The sequence below is a fragment of the Nuphar pumila genome, chromosome 12 (assembly GCF_984573655.1).
Source record: "Nuphar pumila chromosome 12, dmNupPumi1.hap1.1, whole genome shotgun sequence".
NCBI lineage: Eukaryota > Viridiplantae > Streptophyta > Magnoliopsida > Nymphaeales > Nymphaeaceae > Nuphar > Nuphar pumila.
In genome coordinates this window covers 79,315,480-79,335,448 of record NC_143260.1, presented here as the reverse complement: position 1 = coordinate 79,335,448, position 19,969 = coordinate 79,315,480, and positions in this window count along the sequence as shown.

Here is a 19,969-nt window from a genome sequence, read left to right as displayed (position 1 = left end):
ATTGAACTGATATTGTTCCCAGTGAACTGATAGTCGTTCTTCATTGAACTGATAGTATTCCAAACGAACTGATAGTCGTTCTTCATCAAACTGATAGTGTTCCAAGTGAACTGATAGTCGTTCTTCATTGAACTGATAGTGTTCAAGTGAACTGATAGTCGTTCTTCATTGAACTGATAGTGTTCCAAGTGAACTGATATTGTTCCAAGTGAACTGATAGTCGTTCTTCATTGAACTGATATTGTTCCCAGTGAACTGATAGTCGTTCTTCATTGAACTGATAGTGTTCCTATGTGAACTGATAGTCGTTCTTCATCGAACTGATAGTGTTCCAAGTGAACTGATAGTCGTTCTTCATTGAACTGATAGTATTCCAAGCAAACTGATAGTCGTTCTTCATTGAATTGATAGTGTTCCAAGCGAACTGATAGTCATTCTTAATTGAACTGATATTATTCCCACCGATGGTTGTTCTTAATTGGAATGATATTGTTTCCAGCAAACCGATGGGCGTTCTTAATTGAACTGATATTGTTTCCAGCGAACCGATGGTCGTTCTTAATTGAACTGATATTGTTCCCAGTGAACTGATAGTCACCTCCTTTGGGGAAAGGAGAAGAGAATTTTCGTCACAGATGCATTGAGCCAGACTTCAGATACTCACTTTCACCAAGGATTTCAAGACAATTTTGTCAATTTGTCAAATTATTTGTTGATTTCAGAATCTTTATTGCACTAATCAGTTTACCTTCAGCATTACTTCCAAAAGAGCGAAGCTTTTGCGAAAAGGGATTCAAACTTCAATTTTTTTCTATTGGCCAACCAAAAGGATGAAGGATAAGTCCTCGATATGGCCAGAAAAGAAGATTCAATGTTATTGAAAAGTCGTAGATGATTGATATTGATCGCAGTTATGGCACATCTTTAAGGATTATTCTTGTAAAGACGAGGCAGTGGAAATATCCTGAGTGCTAGAAAAGAGAGCATTTACCCAAGCCCTGTCCACTCAAAATCACCTAAGCTGCAATTAAGTATCCGCAAAAGGGATCTCTCACCTGTCGTCAAGATGAAGGCGAATTAGGCGAGTAGACCCCTGGGGCCAAAGAAGATTCGAAACATCTCCAAGATGACGGAGTTTGTGACGGATCCTTCCAGAGAAAGTCCAAAGCACTGTCGAGATGAAGGCAGATGCGATGAACCTCTCGACAATCCCTAAAAGATATTTAATTTCAGCTGTCATCCAAAGATCTCCAAACCCATCATCCAAGAAGGATCGAAACATCTCCAAGTTGAAGGAGTTTGTGACGTACCCTTCCCAAAAGAGAGAAAGAGAGGAAAAAAAAAGAGAGAAAAAGTCAGAACATCTCCAAAATGAAGGAGAGTGTAGCAAAAACCCAGAGAGCCAAAAGAGTGCAGAAAGATTATCAAGAGAGAAGCTCTCAGGATATCAAGCTGCCAGATTTATCAAGAATCCTCTTTAATCTTGTGAAATTCTATTATCAATACTCTTTCATCAATTGCTTTCATAATATCAAATTCTCTTTCTTGTTCATATCAAGGAAATTGATAACTTCCTTGAAGAAGGTCAATTGCGAGCAATTTGGGTTTCAAATCTCGATTCTACGAAGTGAACCCTGTTTGGAGGTAATGCTTTGGGTAGAAAAAAAAGAATATCTTTGCAGCCATGTGCAACATTTTCAAAAATTTGGAATCAACAACAAAATTCTCAATATTTTGACAATATTTTCTAGCTATCCTGACGTGAAGTGAGAGCTTGATATCCGTCTTTGATACATCCAGACACCAATTTTAAATCCCTCTTAAGGACTTGATTCCTTTCCTTCTTTGAGAGCATGAACTCTCAGATTTGCACACTTCCCTATGTCCCCACTGTCCCACCATAGACAGTCCCATTTCGGTTCGAGGTCAAACCACCAATCATTTCCCGCAAAAGGCAATTTCAAAAGCTGATTTTAGTCTCAACAATGAGACGCCCAAGATCAATCCCTTTTCAAGCTTTAGAGACCCCATTTTCCTTCCTTTTGCAAAAAACCCTGTCGGATTTACTGTGCAAAATCCAAAGGTTCCATCATGGTCTCTTCCTTCGAGGATTCCATTCATTTTCCGCCCGATCAGGATAAGGGTACAAACCTGAGCCTCCTTTGATGAGGTATTCCATTTTACACCCAATCAGGATAAGGGTATAACCCTAAGCCTCATCCAAAGAGGTATTTCATTTTCCGCCCGATCAGGATAAGGATACAAACCTGAGCCTCATCCAAAGAGGTATTTCATTTTCCGCCCGATCAGGTTAAGGGTACAAACCTGAATCTCATTTCAATGAGATATTTCATTCCCCAATCAGGTCAAGGGTTCAAACCTGAGCTTCGTTCCATGCGAGGTATTTTTGTCCCATCCAGGTCAAGGGCATAAACCTGAACTTCTCTCTCATAGAACAAATCTTTCCTCTTCATTCTCCATTTCATATCTACCATCTTCCTCGGGCTAATTTCTTCACACCCAGTCAGATCCTTCTAACTGGGGCATTTTTTTATGTATAGCCCAAATTTGGTGTGTTTTTCTTTGCCACTAAGCTCGGCCACGCGCCGGCTTAGTAGCAAAGAGAGGCATCTGTAAACACCCCAAATTTTCACTCACCTCCCCGACATTTTCACCAAACATCATCATTCAGCCTTTGAAATCGCCGGAGGGCAAAATGGTCATTTTCTGAGTTTGAACCTCGTAAAAGTCCAAATTTCATCTGGAACTCTCAAAGTCTCCCTATTTTAGCTCAGATGTTCAAAATTTTACTCCTGACAGGAGACAGACATCTCCGAGTCTTGGCTCAAGATTATATTGCATAAGGCATGACATTGCCTATCATTGCATGAGCATTTCAAATCACTGCACTGCACAGCATGTCATTTCGAGGTCCAGAACTCTTGATTTCAAAATTTTCAATCCAGATTAGAATTTCAACTCTTTTCAAAATTGATTTCAAAACCCTGGGTCTTCAAAATTATCAGTTCTTCCCATTTTACCCCCAGGGCTCTAAATTTTAAAATATTTCCTCAGGAAAATGATCTGGATAGTTTTAATATGGATTTCAGCCACCTTATCTCAGATTTTGCCCTTTTGACAATTTCAAATATCTTCCTTTTACAAAATTGCCCTACAGGGGCCAACTCTTTCCAAAAATTCCTGTTTTACCAATTACCCCAGATTCTATGAAAATTCCAAAAAGAGGTTGTTGTCTTGTTCTTATTTCAATAAAGAAGCAATGTGGGACCCACACTGAGGTGGTGTCACATAGACTTTTCTTTTGAAAAACCTAAACTTTGAAAAACCCAAAAAAATAGGAACCTTGTCCCCTAGATTGGTGCCACTTGTCCTTTCTCTCTCCTCCCATTTACCTGCCATGTGTCAGCATAGGGTTCACCTAGAGTTGGCGCCACATGTCACCTTCTCTCTTCTGCCACCCTTTGACACGTGTCAGTGTGGGACCACCTTAAGATGCCGCCACATGTCATTAGTCATCCTCTTTATTTTATGCCACGTGTCAATGTCTACCATCTTCACCTTGTGCCAAGTGTCATTCCAAGGTCACCATGAGATGTCACGTGTCATGTGTTGTCCTGTTCAGAAAAAGTAGAACTTGTCTCCCCTGAGGTGGTACCATTTGAATTATGTCTCCTGCAGGTGACACATGTCACTCTCTCCTTTCCTCAGGAAAAGCAAGCGACACGTGTCAATCTCTGCTCCTTTCAGAAAAAGCAGAGGACACATGTCTCCCTCCTATTTTTCTCAGAAAAGTAGATGACACATGTCATCTCCAGCTTCCTTTAGAAAAAGTAGAAGACACATGTCACTCCCTGCTTTTCTCAGAAAAAGCAAGTGACACATGTCACCCTCTGCTCTTCTCAGAAAAAGCAAGGGACACGTGTCTCTCTCTGCTTTCTTCAGAAAAAGCAAGTGACACATGTCACTTTCTGCCTCCTTCAGAGAAAGCTAGAATTCAAATGTTCAAACTCCAGTCTGAGGTGGCGCAAATCCTGAACTTCACCTTTTCTATTTTGTGTGAGATGGTGCCACGTGTCCCTTTTCCTCCCTCTTGCCACATGTCATTGTAGGAGCCACCCTGAGGTGGTGCCACATGGCAGTCTCTCCTTTCCTCTAGAAAAAGCAAAAATTTAAATTTCAAACTCTCTCTGAGGTGGCACCATCTGAATCCTCTGCCTTTCCTTCTGACACATGTCAATGAAGATGCTCTGAGATGGCGCCACATGTCAGTCTCTCCTTTCATCAGAAAAAGTAGAATTCAAACCCCTCTGAGGTGGCGTCTTCTGCTTCCTCTGCTCCTACCTTCTGACACATGGCAATGTGGATGCTCTGAGATGGCGCCACATGGAAGTCTCTCCTCCTTCCAGAATAAAGCAGAATTTGAATTTCAAACTCCAAGACAACACCCTCTGAGATGGCGCCACATGGAGGGCTCAGATTAAGCTTCTTTGAATTTCAAAATTTTCCAAAAATCTCTATAAATACAAGACCCCATGCCCAGCCTAGGGGAGCTTCTTTTGGATTTAGCATTTTCACTCTGAGAGCCCTGTTTGAGAATTGAACTTCAGAATTCCATTTTCATTCTTTCTTGGTTTCCTCTGGATTCACGCCCCTCTGGAGCCCATTATCAAGGTAGCCACTCATTTTGGGAGTTCCAAAACCGCTGGAGAACACAAGGTAAGCCTCCATTCCTATTGATTTCACTATGATAATTCTTTTGGTTTGATTCGTGTTGTCGTTTGAAGAAAGAGCTCATCCGAGGGATGGATTGAGCTATTCTCATAAAACGACATATATAAAAATACATAATTATACTTCCTTGATGATTTTTAACATGCATGTAGTTATATAGGTTTAATTTGCATTTTATTTCATTCATTTAGCATATTGCATGAATTAATTAGGATTAATTTAGCATTTATTTCAATTCTGCTTATTTTCAGTAGGTCTCTGTTTTTGTCAGTCAGTCCACACGTCATTTCATGCATTTATGTTTTATTAAAAATCCCAAAAAAATCACGAAATGCGGCCTTAGGTGTGCCTAAAATTTCCCAAAAATTCGGAGGCATTTGAATTTGTTTACTGTGGTAAACATTCAAAATGGAAAGTCGTGTTTTGTCACCCGGGATGCGTTTTGAAAATCATTTGCCGACTTTTAAAATCTAGATATCTCTCATGGGAGATCTTATTTTCGATCCAAAAAATGTTATGAATTAGGGAGAATGTCTAGTTTTTAATATGATTTATTCAGATTTTTCTGATGTTTTTTAATGTCTGGCAAAAATCCGAGAGTTTGGGACACGTGTCACAGCCTAAGTTTGGCCTCTGAGATCTTGGATCGACTTAGGGCTATGGTTTCTCTTTGTGTGTTGCTCCAAATCCAAAGCTATAAAAAGTGAAAATTGTTTCCGAGATGTTCTCTGTTTTCATCTAAAAGCCTGTGATTTTTAGAACAGTGTTGATACCTGCTTCAGATTTTTTTTGTCAGTCCTCTGTTTTGCTACATTTGTCTGTTCTGTTAGTTTAGGCAGTAATAGTTATATTTTTATCTGTGTTTCCGTTGATCAAATGCCAAAGTCATAAACATGAAAGTTGTTCATGTAGGTGTCGTGCATAACTCTGATTAAATTCATAAATTTCCATGGCTGTTTTTTATTTTTTGGCATTTTACATCAGATTAGGGTAATTTTTACCTCTGTCAGAACTAAATCCCTGTTTCCGAACTCACCATGGCTCAAATCCCGAGGCTGTAAAAACAAAAAATGTTCCATTTCGAGTCTTTTAGCAGTCTGCAAAATATCAGAAGTTTCCATGGTGTAAATCTTGCATTGTCATATTAGGCATTGCATTTGGTTCGGATCCATAGGCAAAATCCACCATTTTAGGACTTTCTTTGAATTTTAGCATTTAAATCATATCATTTCATAATTTTTAGCATTTTAGGTTGTTTATCAGAGTAAGTAAATGCTTCATACCGAATTTGGTGCAATTTGGAATCCATTTGAGGTTCGGATTAGCCACAATACCAAAACAGGGTCCCGCAGGACCCGGATCCAAGTGAAAAACAAGCGAAATTCGTTATTTTGAGTAAATTGCAAAATGCCAAATTCTGATTTTACAGTCCTAATGTGTTTAGCAGCATGTCATACTGCATTTCATCATCATTGAATTCAATTTGAATTTTGAAATCCCAATTTTACTAAGTTTTCCTTCAAAAAACCCTGATTTTAAAGGTGTAACTTTAATTTTAGGGGTATTTTGGTCATTTTGACCCCAATTCCGAATTTCAAACTGTTTTTCACTGAATTCCCTGCATTTACATCATTTCAAATATCAATGAAGTATGATCATAGGGTTTATATCCAATTAAATCCAATAATTTCATAATATTATTGGAAAATTTTGGAAAAACCCACATATTTGAGCTAACCTTATTTCAAGTTTGGCAGGGACATTCAAAAGAAGGAGCTGAAGTCTGCAAATTTCTTTTATTTCCTTTATTTAGTGATGTAATAATGTAAATTTTGGAATAAGAGAGTTAATTTCCTGCTTAGACTAGGATGCATATCATATAGTTTGAATTTATGCAATATCCTGCTTATATGATTCATGCATTTTATTTCAAAAGCACTATGGATGTTCACAAATGGCACGTGCACCAACTCTTAGGGAGTTGATGAACTCGGTGGAATCCATATTTACGGCCCTAGTCGGAATATGGACGAGACCCAGATCCATCATCTTTCTACTAGTCACATTGAGCCTACACTCTTAGGCTATCTTGAAAATGCACATCATATTTCCAATGTTTTCAAAATCTTGTGCATTAAATCAATTAAACTCGGAACATATTCATGGCCACAGTCAGAATATGTGAAGGATTTACTTTGACTTAATACACATTTTTCCAACAAATTTCCCTAGAAAACCTTTCAAAGTGCATTCTTTCATTCATATCATTTGCATCATGAAATCATTGATTTTCTTATGATTTTCTTAAGAAAATTTTATTCTCAAGAAATCGATTTCTCAAGAAACTCTAAGAATCTTTCAAAATCGGTTTTCCCAAGTCAATTTCCCCATAGTTTTCCCTGGAAAATGTTATTTTCTTAAGAGCTTCAAAAGAGTTTTCCAATCTTTTTCCAAGATCAAAATCGATTTCCAAGTATTTCAAGGGTAAAATTCCCAGGATTTCAATTTCCCAAGTTTTGAATTTCCTTCTCCAATGAGCTTTCCTATGAATTTCCATCATTTTCCTAAGAAAACTCTCAAAGTCCAAGTTTTCCTAAGAAGTGTTTCCCTTTTCAAAGGTTCACCCTTTTCTCAAGAATCACTTCCATTTTCCCAGGATTTTCAACCATTCATGATTTTTCCACAACTTCATGAACTTTCCTGTGATTTCAAAAACCCCTTTTTCACAAGAGTTTTCCTGAGAAAGTGACTTTCAGCTTTTTCCTGAGAGAATCTTTTCAACTCCAAATATTTTCCAAGCATACATCATGTTTTCCCAAGCTGCATCTTCCAAAATCTCATAGCACATGCCTGAATTCTCTGTGCATTTAGGATAGAACATAACTTTGATAATTTCGCTAAGTCAAGCACAATTTTGGTCCTTGGTTCGATTACCCTTGTTAAAGGCGGCAGGAACGGTCGAACCTCGTACCGACAGGTCGAGCCCCATCCCATGGATTTTCCCGTAATTTTCAAAAACGGAGGCGAGTATTTCAAAAGCAATTTCCAAAATCCGGTCAAGTTTGAATCGCGAAAGCGTTTCCTCTTTCTCTTCTGCGAGGAAGGGAAAAAGGGGGAAAAATTTCGCGACGAAAACACTATGCTGAGAAGATACGTTCACGACCCATCACACATTATTCATTATGATGACGTGGATATCCAAAAAGACTTGACGTTCGAGGAAAGACCAGTGGCAATCGTTGATCGTCGAGACCAAGTGCTCAGATCGAAGATGATTTCTCTCGTAAAAGTACGTTGGCAACACCATGGAATAAATGAATGTACATGGGAGCCTGAGTCGGATATCAGAGAAAACTACCCTGACTTGTATTTTGACCAATGCATGGAATAGAAATTTCGCGGACGAAATTATTTTAAGGAGGGTAGGATGTAACAGCAAAAAAAAAAATGTTTTGATTCGGGCCGGATCCGGACCCGACCCGGACCATCGCCTCTCGCTGTCTTTTAAGACAGCGAGGCAGGCGGGAGAAGGGTTACGAAACCCTCCTCACCGCCCTTCCACCTCGACCCTCTCATCTCTCTCCCCGACACCCACCGCCTCTCGTCACCCTCGATTCGTCGGAGACCAGCATCAGCCGATCGCCGCCGCCGACTCTCTCCGCCGCCGCTGCCAACCACCAGGTACGTTCTTCCTCCCCTTCTTCTCCCTCTTTTTGTCTCTCTCTCTCTCTCATTCCTTCCCCCTCGTTTCTTCGTTACACAGGGAGGGGAGGGTTGAGCCTCCTCCCTGCTTTCGTACGACAGGCGAGGGGCAGAGCCTCCTCCCTACTTCAGTACAGCAGGGGAGGGGCCGAGCCCCTCTTCCCTGCTTCCGTATGGCAGGGAAGGGGTCGAGCCCCCTTCTTTGCTCTCTGCTACGGCAGGGGAGGGGTCGAGCCCCTCCTCCCTAACCCTTTTTGTTGCGCCAGTAGGGGCCATCGGCCCCTGCCTTTCGTTTGCCAGCAGGGGCCTATGGCCCCTGCCTTTCTTTTGTCAGCAGGGGCATAGGCCCCTGCCTTTCGTTTGCCAGCAGGGGCCTATGGCCTTTGCCTTTCTTTTGTCAGCAGGGGCCTATGGTCTATGCCTTTCGTTTGCCAGCAGGGGCCATCGACCCTTGCTTTCCTTTTTACTAGCAGGGGCCATAGGCCCCTGCCTTTCTTCTTGTCAGCAGGGGCCTATGGCCCCTGCCGTTCGTTTGTCAGCAGGGGTCCATCGGCCCTGCCTTCCTTTTTGCCAGCAGGGGCCATAGGCCCCTGCCTTTCTTTTTGTCAGCAGGGGCCAGGCCTCTGCCTTTCTTTTTGCTAGCAGGGGCCATCGGCTCCTGCCTTTCTGTGTGCCAGCAGGGGCCATTGGCCTCTGCCTTTCTGTTTGCTAACAGGGGCCATCGGCCGCTGCCTTTTTGTTCGCCAGCAGGGGTCATCGGCCCCTGCCTTTTTGTTTGCCAGCAGGGGCCGATGCCCCCTGCCCCTTTGTGCGCAAGCCTATACCCTTGGTCGACAGGCCCGGAGAATCTTTGGAAGCTACATCGTAATGGGGACAGATCATTACAATTGTTGATCTCCAGCGAGGAATTCCTAGTGAACGTGAGTCATCTGCTCGCATTGACTATATCCCTCTTTAGGCGGCAAGGCTCATTTGGCCCTGCCCCATTCTTTTTTTCGAGTCATTTGGGACTGTTGGCCCCAGCTCTATGTATTGGAGAAGTTGAGTCTTTGCCTTGCTTTTGCTTTTGTCTGGGTTTGCATGTTAATATCGCATATTTGCAGCTACGACAGATCTCACTCGCGCTCCGCGACCCGAGCCATCAATTGTGTATGTCCGCAGACGTGAGCAAACTCGTAACCCTCCAAGGTAGGGGAAGATTGTACGAAAGACTTGGATAATTGAATTAAGTTCAATTAAACTAAAAACGATCATTAAATGAATATATATACAAATATATATATATATATATATTTATACGAGTATGCACTTAACTCAAGGACGCGGTTTCGCGATCCTTGCCTTTTACCTTATGTCAGTCTATACTTGCCATTGTATATCGCGTCGAGATCTCGTGTTGCATTCTTGCTTATGGTTTGTATGTGCCATCACGCATCGTGGCGAGGTTCAGCGTTGCACTTCTGCTTACCGCCTTTACTTTGTCGTCGCGCTTTGCGCCTAGGCTCTTGTTTTTGTATGTATTATTACTGCTTTGCTATTGCAGATGCCGCACAAGTTTTGGCTCTTTGCATATGCCTTAAAGGCATCATCAGGCATTCATCTCTCTCTCTTGCGATGAGAGTTGAGATAGGAGCTAGCGTTACATCCCCGTCTAAGGAGGGGGATACCTTGCAAGGATCCTGACTCCTTGAGTATGCAGTCCTGCAGACGAGTTGGAGGTTCTGTTGAGAAACCTGTATCCCGTCTATCGAGGCCGGTGTCGAGTCATGCGAGGCATGTAGATACCCCGATAGCGGATGAGGTTCTAAAAAATCGCAGGCATAATGTTGGCACAAGGTACTGTTGTTTCAAAGGATATAGTAAAGTTGATAAACTTTACATCTTTGTGAAACACTCTTGTTGAGGCTTCTTTTGAGGAGCTATACCCCCTTCATCCTAGAGTACTTGTAGCCGTGCACAACACGTCTAGTACTGCGATGATCGGATGAGACGGTCGTGCGACCTCGAATAGTGCGAAATGCACAATGCTGGAATCACATAAATGGCCTCACATTCGCCTTCACAGGCAAGATGCTCGAGTGGTTTAAAGACCACAACATAGAATGGGTCGTTAGTTAAGCAACCCCTAACATACCTATTCGTTTCTAGTGGTCTGTCAAGGGAGAGGACAGAGCGGTACAAACTCCAATGGATAGGTTGTTAACAACCACCCTACGGGCAATGATCCGGCCTCCCCAGTCATTGGAGTTTGGGGAAATGGGCTACAATAGTTAGCTCAACACTTCTGCAAAAGTTGGATGCATCCGTGGCACTGCCTCCTTTGGGGAATCCTCTCTCGGCTAAAGCCGTCCCTTTGGAGCGGACTCAACTATCTATTTGGGTTATTCAAAATACATAGAATAACAGACGCCCGAACTAGTCTCAGTTGTTTCTACGTTTTGCCTGCGCGTACCCGCAGGCCAGTAATCTCGAAACATAAAGTCTGTTCACACTGGTTGTTGAGTAGTGAGACTCACTTGCACTCGCTTGCACTACTGACTCCCTTGCACTCGCTTGCACCACTGACTCGCTTGCACTACCTATTCGCTTGCACTATTGACTCGCTTGCACTACCTATTTGCTTGCACTATTGACTCGCTTGCACTACCTATTCGTTTGCACTATTGATTCGCTTGCACTGCTTATGCGTTTGCACTATTTACCTGCTTGCATTGCTTACCTGTTTAACTGCATATCTGCTTTAAACTCCGTAACCTACTGAATTAAATGTACATATATCAGTTTCCTTGTAGTCTCTCTTGTGCACCTACTAGTTTTTCGCGAAACTAACCCATTCTATGGGTACATGTGATGAATAGGTACTCCACGGGCGATGGCGCGATGGCAAGATGGCTTCAAGACTTTCTTCTTTCTGCTCTTAGCTCGCGTCCTGATGTTTTTGGGTCTTGTAATGGATTTTCCTTGGGACATCCGAATTTTTGTACTTTTGGAACCTTCTTTTAATGAAAGTACTTTTTTTCAAGTAGCATGGTTTGTATGTTTTGGTTCTTCAGCTAACGCGCCCAAAGTGGTTAGCTTGCCTTTCTAAAGTTAACAAAAGGATGGTCTTCCGCTGATTTCATAAACCAACTCTGTAATAAAGAGATTCTTTTAGTCTCTTGCCTGTTTTCTTAAAGGTTCGAAAGTTTGAAATTTTGGGGCGTTACAGAGGTGGTACGAATTTATAAAACTCTTTCTTTAGTTTAATTTTCAACCCTATTTATTTTAATAAAATAATCAGTGGGCCCATGCATAGGTGGTGCCTCACTAAAGCTCCTTGGCAAGAAAAACAAATTTTTTTTATTTTCAAAAAGTTTTCAAACCCGGTTGAAGTGGCATCACTTTTACTCATTTTTTTATTTACTTATTACTTTTTAACCCCCAAAAGGAGCCACCGTGAAACCCTACCCAAAGTCCCATTCTATCTAAGTTTTCAAAAGTCCTCTTAAGAGAAGGAGTCGTCCCCTCTCAAAACGGAGAGTTCTCTTTTTAAAAACATTTCAAAAAAAAATTGAAATTATGTTTTAAAGGTTATCAAGGTCGGCTAAAGGGGAGGAAAAACAAGGATTTGAAGGGGAAAAGCAAGAGCCGGCTATTAAAAAGAGGAGGAGGGTCCAACAGAGGGGGACCCCATCTGCGATTCCAACTCTCTTCCTCCCTTCATCATCTACCTTCCTCTCTTCCCAACAGAGGGGAACTTTTTCTTTTCTCATGCTTCTTCCACCTGGGATCGATCGAGCTTTTCAAAGAGGACAATATGCGATTTCCTGGACTCCAGCTTCCCCCATCTCTTAAAACCCCGGTTCCTCTCGGCTGGCAGGAGGTCGATTGATTTTTCCACATCCTCTTTTGTTTTCGCAGGAAATCCAGCGAGCTCCTTCCCATCTTCTTCAACCAGCCGATTGCCTTCCCCTTTCCTTCAGCCCACCAGCTGGAGGCTCTGCTCACCCTATAAGAAGTGCTTCTTCAGCCTCTGCCAAATCAAGGTAACGACCCCCCTTTACATCTACATTTGTGCGAATTAGGCATCACGTTTATGTCCTCTGCAACGCAAACCCGTGACAACGATGGATGTGGCTTGCACCTTGGGTTTTCCAATGCATTTGGAACCGATGATGCCCCTTTAATGGCATTCTCATTCCAGCATTGTCCTAAAATCGTCATTTTTTTTAAAAGCTTTTGCATAATTCATTTCAGCATTGTCCTAAAATTGTCATTTTTTTTAAAAGGCTTTTGCATAATTCATTCCAGCATTGTCCTAAAACCGTCATTTAAAAAAAAAAGCTTTTGCATAATTCATTCCAGCATTGTCCTAAAATCGTCATTTAAAAAAAAAAAACTTTGCATAATTCATTCCAGCATTGTCCGAAAATCGTCATTTTTTTTCTTAAAAGCTTTTGCATAATTTATTCCAGCATCTAAAATGTTTTTAGATAATCTCTCCATTACAATCTGGGACCTTCACATCTAGACCATTGTGTTAGGTATTCATGACTCCACTTATGCTATTGGGGTCATTCTGCAACTAATTTCTAGTCTGTTAACGTTCCAATTTTTTTTACAAATTCAGTGGAGGTGATATCAGTTGGTATCATTCTCACCTTCCTTTAGGCAGCCCTGTTATTCCCCATGTTTCCCCACATAGTAACGTTTACTATAACTCCTCTGTATTTCAATCTTTTTTTTTTATCCATACAATTTGTTTTTTTTTAAAGCATACGCATGTCATGACCCCAAGTGATACCCTTATGGAGCTATCGTACAGAAAATAGCACCCTGGACCCAGGTGCAACATCAGAGTTTGACATAAGTCCTCATCTCAATTCGTTATAATGTTTCATTTACATATTGCAATAGTAGCTGTTGTTATCTGTGCTTTAAGTTTTCTCTGTTTTCGGTAAGCTCATATCCAGGGCATTGTTTTGATGATAATCAAAGCCCTTAATCTAAATGATAGGTTAGATTGCAAATTCTTCTCAGCAGGCTCAACACTAGAGAGTTTCTTGTCTGATTGCTTACCTCTTTTCCTCTCATAAAGGATACTGCAATTCAAGAAGTATAACCATCTGTTTAAACATTTGATTCATAGTTATCATCTGTAAAATTCAGATCTGGATATCTGCTGGGTCTTGGTGAAAAACATTGGTTGTAACAGGGGTGATTTACGTTTCACCAATATGAGATGCCATTTCTGAAGATCGGTTACGTTTTTTTTTTCTCAATACTTGCCAAAGTCGATAAATGTCTGTCATATGGGCTTTGTATTCATCATGAGAGATATGATTTCACAACACGTTATTGTGTTCCCATAGATATAACACCTAGTCCTAAGTACAAAGAACCAAGACAGTCCTCTGTAATTTGACTCTTTCACAACCTAACAGCATCACGGTAATCGGCATCAAGGTAAAACACTCGCTCAGTTCGCCTAGCGGATGTGGATTCAGATTGGCAAAGCATAAGTTCTCCAGCATTGACTGTGTCCCATTGCTTCCCCACCTTTGTGTTATATTTTTTTTCTCTATATTTCAGCCTTTTAGATCCCTGCATTTTAATTTCTGTATAATTATCTTTTTTTTTTTATGAACCTGTCTTACTTTGCTATCACCACACTGGCATAGTTAGGATAACTTTCTGATATTGAAACTGGCAGCAACCTGTTTCTTCCCCTTTCACCTTCACGGCTGGCATTTAGATGCTAATAGTGTAGTGCTTCTCCCCTACACACTCTACTATTGCCTTCAATTATATCTAGGCACTTTACATTAAGCACATCACTATTGCCTGTGTCTCTATCATTATGTATAACATCATTCTAGTAAATGGATGCACAGCTTCTGCACATTAGATCTGTACACTATATGTCTCACTGTGTTACAACTGCAACTTCAGTAGTTTTTTTTTTTCTGTTACCTTATGATTCTTGCCTCAACCATATGTGGTGTTTTACAAAACCCTTTATAACAATTTCTAGTCCAGCTAAGATTGATTTGTAAGACAGTGCTATAGGAATTTATTTTCATGGCATGCCATTCGGTACATATAGGTCACCAGTTCAACCCATGTTCATTCCATTACCCAGTTTATTCCCTGCACATGTGATGTTCTAAAGGGCATTGGCTATCGCTCCACCTATTGTACAGATAGACCCTACACACATCAAAGAGTCTCAGATATAGTCTGTGATATTAACCACCCCTCAGAGCACATTGTAAGTTGATTTTCACATCATGCTCCCAATCATTCAAGGTTCTAGGCTAGGGGATATTCCAGTTGTGCAACATAGGTGCAAATTAAAATCTTTTTTTTTTTTTTGAGATATACAATTATAGAAACATACACACACACACACACACACACACACACACACACACACACATATATATATATATATATATATATATATATATATATATATATATATATATATATATATGTATGTATATATATATTTCCTTGGGTATCTCGTATGTCCACTCCTCGTGCTAACCCACTTTTGCAGGGAAATCTGGAGGATGCGGACTCTTTCAATTTTGTATTTTTTTTATTTTTATTTTTGCTTTATGTCAGAGATGTAATAATCAAACTTGGAATAATATTTACTTTTACTGCTTAGATTAGGATGCATCTCACGTAGTTTGATTCATGCAATATCCTGATTCTATGATTCATATATCTCATTTTGCAAAATCACCATGGATGTACATGAATGGCACATGCACCAACTCTTAGAGAGTTGATGAACTCGGTGGAGTCCATATTTACGGCCCTAGTCGGAATATGGACGAGACCCAGATCCATCATCTTTCTACCAGTCACATTGAGCCTACACTCTTAAGCTATTTTAAAATGTACATCGTATTTCTAATTTTGCAAAATATTGTGCATTAAATCAATTAAGTTCTGAACATGTCCATGGCCACAGTCAGAACATGTGAAGGATTTATTTTGACTTAATACACATTTTTCCAACAAATTTCTCAGAAAATCTTTTCAAAGTGCATTCATTCATTCAAATCATCTGCATCATGGCATCATCTGCTTTCTCATGATTTTCTCAAGAAAAATTTATTTCATGGAAATCCATTTCTCTAGAAACTCCGAAAATGTTCAAAGTTGGATTTTTTCAGTCAAGTTTTCTTAGGATTTTCCCTGAAAATGTTATTTTCCTAAGATACTTTTCAAAAGGAAATTTCTCATCTTTCTCAAGAATCAAAATCAATTTTCAAATATTTCAAGTCAAATACTCTAAGGATTTTAGTTTCCTGAGTTTTGCTTTTCCCGCTCCTAAGGATTTTCCAATGTATTTCAATCATTTTCTAAAGAAATTTTCAAAATTGGAATTTTCCCTGACGAGCATTTTCCCTTCAAATGTTTACCCCTTTCCTAAGAATTACTTCTATTTTCCCAGGATTTTCATCCGTTCATGATTTTCCCAAAGCTTCATAAATTTTCTCGGGATTTCAAATCCTTTTTCATCAGAATTCCTTGAGAAATTGATTTCCATCTTTTTCCTGAGAAATGCTTTTCAACTCCAAATGTTTCTAAGCATTCATCATGTTTTTCCAACTTATATTTTACAAAATCTCATAGCACATGCCTAAATTCTCTGTGCATTTAGGATAGAACACAATTTCGATGATTTCACTAAGTCAAGCACATTTTGGTCCTTGGTTCGATTACCCCTGTTAAAGGCGGCAGGAACGGTCGAACCTCATACCGACAGGTCGAGCCCCATCCCATGGATTTTCCCGCTATTTTCAAAACGGATGTGAGTATTTCAAAACAATTTCCAAAATCCGGTCAAGTTTGAATCGCGGAAGCATTTTCCTCTCTCTTCCGCAGAGAAGGGAAGATGGAAAAATTTTGCGACGATAATAGCTTGAAACTCAAGCATTGCTTTCTCTCCCTTTTCAATTCTTTTCGTTTCTTCTTCATCCTTGTTGTGATTAACCATTGTTTGTGGTGTTTTTGCAGGTGTAGCAGAGGTGGAGAGCATCTATCTTGTGTGGAAGTGCGAAACACTCCAACAAGATGAGCTGGCCCTACCTCCATCCGATTTTCTAAGCCCTCCGATCGTGAATCGGCACCTTTTCCATCTTCGGTGGATCTCCAACGTGTTGCAACAGTAAAACCTCTGCTCGTGGTGATATTCCAGCATCTTTGAACAATCCGGAACGTCAATCTAAAGCCATTGTCTGCTCTCATCTTCTCCACAATCGTCAGATCGCCCTGGAGGTAGGTCTTCTTCTTCTCTTTCTTCTAGTTAAAACCCAAATCATGTGTGCTAGTTTCCATGTTTTAATTGCTATTTGTGTGTTGTGTTTTTTTTTTTATGGTTCCAGCCCTAGTGTAGCTTTCGTGCACAGACCAACACGGTAGATCTAGGTTTCGTTGCATTTTTAAGTGTTAGAGTCTTGATTTCCAATCGTTTTCACCCAAAACGTGTAAATCGGCTAGACTTTATTCTAGCTGATTTTTGTTTTCTGTTCATTGTAGGTTGTGTGATTTCTACAGAAAAACGTGTTGCAAAGTTTAATTTTGATTTAGTTTGGTCGTTGGGTTTAGATCAAAGGGCGTTTTCATTTGAAAACCAAAATCGGCTAGAGCCAATCTAGCTGATCTTGGTCCTTTTTGTATGTGTAGCCTTTGGTTGTCTCTACAGTAGAACGTGGTTAGCAGACCTCGTTCAGTTTGTGTCCAATTTGATTTAGTTGAAGATATATGTTGGTTTGGTCTCAAGGTGTGTCGTGGGATTTGTTTTGGAAAAATCGTTGGATTAGAGTTAATTTCGGGTAAGCGCGTGTGATTTTAGTTTCAAGTTGTGGTCTGCTGTTTGTTTTGTAGTTTCACTGTCTCGTAAAGTTTGTGTTAGTCAAGTTCATCATCTTAGGATCTTTCTAAATATTGTTTTGGCGTTTTGGTGTTTTAATCATATTGAGAAAATGGAAAATTCAAGTTTTACTTCTTTGTTTTGGCTGTAGGAATTTTCATTTATTTTTAGTTTGCTACATTAGTATAATTTGTTGATTAATGTTAGTTAAGGTAGATGTTAATGTTGCAATATAGTTAGCGTTGTGTAAACACCCCAAATTTTCACTCACCTTCTTGACATTTCCACCAAGCATCACATTTCGGTTCTCCAGAACCAAGGAAGGGCAAAATGGTGATTTTCCAAGATGGAACCTTGCAGAGAGTCCTAAATTCCATTCTCGAGTCTCAAGACTTCTCCATTTAGACTCAGAGACACCCTCAAATTGCAAATTCTCAAAATCTCATGCTTAACCAAAAGTCAGAATTTTCAAATTCAAGTTCAGAATGACAACTTTGTAGGACATGTCTTTTGCATAGCATTGCACGAGCATTTCATATCATTTCACTGCACAGCATGTCATTTTGAGATCCAGAACTCCTAATTTTTCGAAATTATCAATCCAGATTTGATTTTAAAACTTTTCAAAATTTGATTTCAAAACCCTGGGTTTTTAAAATTATCAATTCTTCCCATTTTACCCCCAGGACCCCGAATTACGAAAAGTTTTTCTCAAGAAAACAATCTGGATGGTTTTGACATTTCAAAATTTCGCCAGTTGGAAAGAGGGGGACACAATTTCAAAATTCATAAGATCCTATTTCAAACTTTTACAAAAAGACTCAGAATTTCCCTACTTCTTTCAAAATTTCGCCCCAAAGAGCCATTTTCTTTCAAACTTTTGAAATCAAGCCAAATTTGGCTTCGTGTTTTCCAAAACTAGCCTATTATTGTGAAAATTCCAAAATATCTCATTTGGCTCTTATTTCAAATAAAGGACGTGGGACCCGCCTCGAGGTGGTGTCACACTCAAATTCTCGAAATCTCCCTTATTTCTAAAATAGTGCCCACTCGAAAGTGGCACCGATTTATAAAATCCTTTTATTTTGATTTAAATTTTAATAAAATGTTTAGTGGGCCCACGTAGGTGGCGCCCCACTAAGGCTCCTTGCCAAGAAAAGCAAAATTTTTCTTTGTTTTTTTTTTAAAAAAAAAAAAAAAAAGGTTTTCAAATTCAGTTGAGGTGGCACCACCAAAACAAAATCCATTTTTTTTTTACTCATTCTTCTTACTTTATGGTTATTTACTTTTCAGCCCCAAATAGAGCCACCGTGAAAACCCTACCAAAAACTTCACCTTACCTAAGTTTCTAATGCTAGCTGAAGAATAGGAGTCGCCCCCTCTCAAAACGGCGAGCCCCCCCCCCCCCCTTTTCAAGAGGATTTCAATTTTTTTTTAAAGTTTGTTGTTAAAAGCTATCAAGCTCGGCTAAAGGAGAGAAAAAGGAGGGGTTTTGAAAATCGGCTATTAAAGGAAGAGGAAGGAAGGGGGAAAAAGGGGGGATCAGCGATCTCATTGAACCTCAGCCATCTCTCGCTCAAGGAGTGCCTGCTCTCATCTTCTTCAACCCATCAATCGGCAGGAGGCCGACTGCAACCCTCACTTGGTTCTCTTTTGTTTGTTGGGACCCCCCTTTCATCACGTTGCCTTCTTCCTTCCAGCAAAAGAGAAGACCAGCCATCTTCAGTCCGGCCAGCAGGAGATTCAACTCACCCTGTGAGAAGCACGTCTTCAGCATCTGCCAACTCAAGGTAATGCCCCCTTTTTATACCTACGTTTGTGAGGATTAGGCACCGTGCAATGACATCTGCAATGCAAAACTTGTGACAACAAGGGGTATGGCTTACAACTTGGGTTTCCTAATGCACCTGGATTCGATGATGCCCCTTCAATGGCATTCACATTCCAGCATAACCCCAAAATCGTCATCCTTCTTTCTGCCTGAAGAGCCTGTGCATAATTCATCTCAGCATTGTTTAAAAATCGCCATTTTCACATTTTTTTTTTTGTCTTGGCATCATTCATCCCAGCACCTAAAATGTTTTCAGATGATCTCCGTTGCAATTCGTGACCGGCACATCTGAATCACGTTATTGCACATCTGTTAACCTTCTAAAATTTTTTTTTTTATGGAAATGATATCAGTGGGTGTCGTTCTCATTCTCCTTTAGGCAGCCCGGTTGTTCCCCATGTATTCCTATATAGTATTACTTACTATAACTTCTCTGCATTTCAAAATTTACATTTTCATTTTTTTTCGGTTTGTTTTGAAAGCACACGCATGTCATAACCTCATGCGATGCCCTTATGGAGCTATAGTACAGAAAATCGCACCCTGAACCCAGGTGCAACATCGGAGTTTGATATAGACCCTACATTTCACGTTAACATAAACCCTTACTCTGTTTTTTTTTATTTTTTTCTCTTCTCTGGACATTTCATTTCTTTCTAAGTTAACTGCAGGATGTTTAACTTCTGTCATTTTCCCCTATCGTAAGCATACAGTCCCCATCTGAATTCTGGTTGTGGATCTTTCATGTGGGAAGGCAATTGTCACAGGCTATTGTTTTGTTGATAAGAGCCTCAGAAATGAGCATGAAGCCA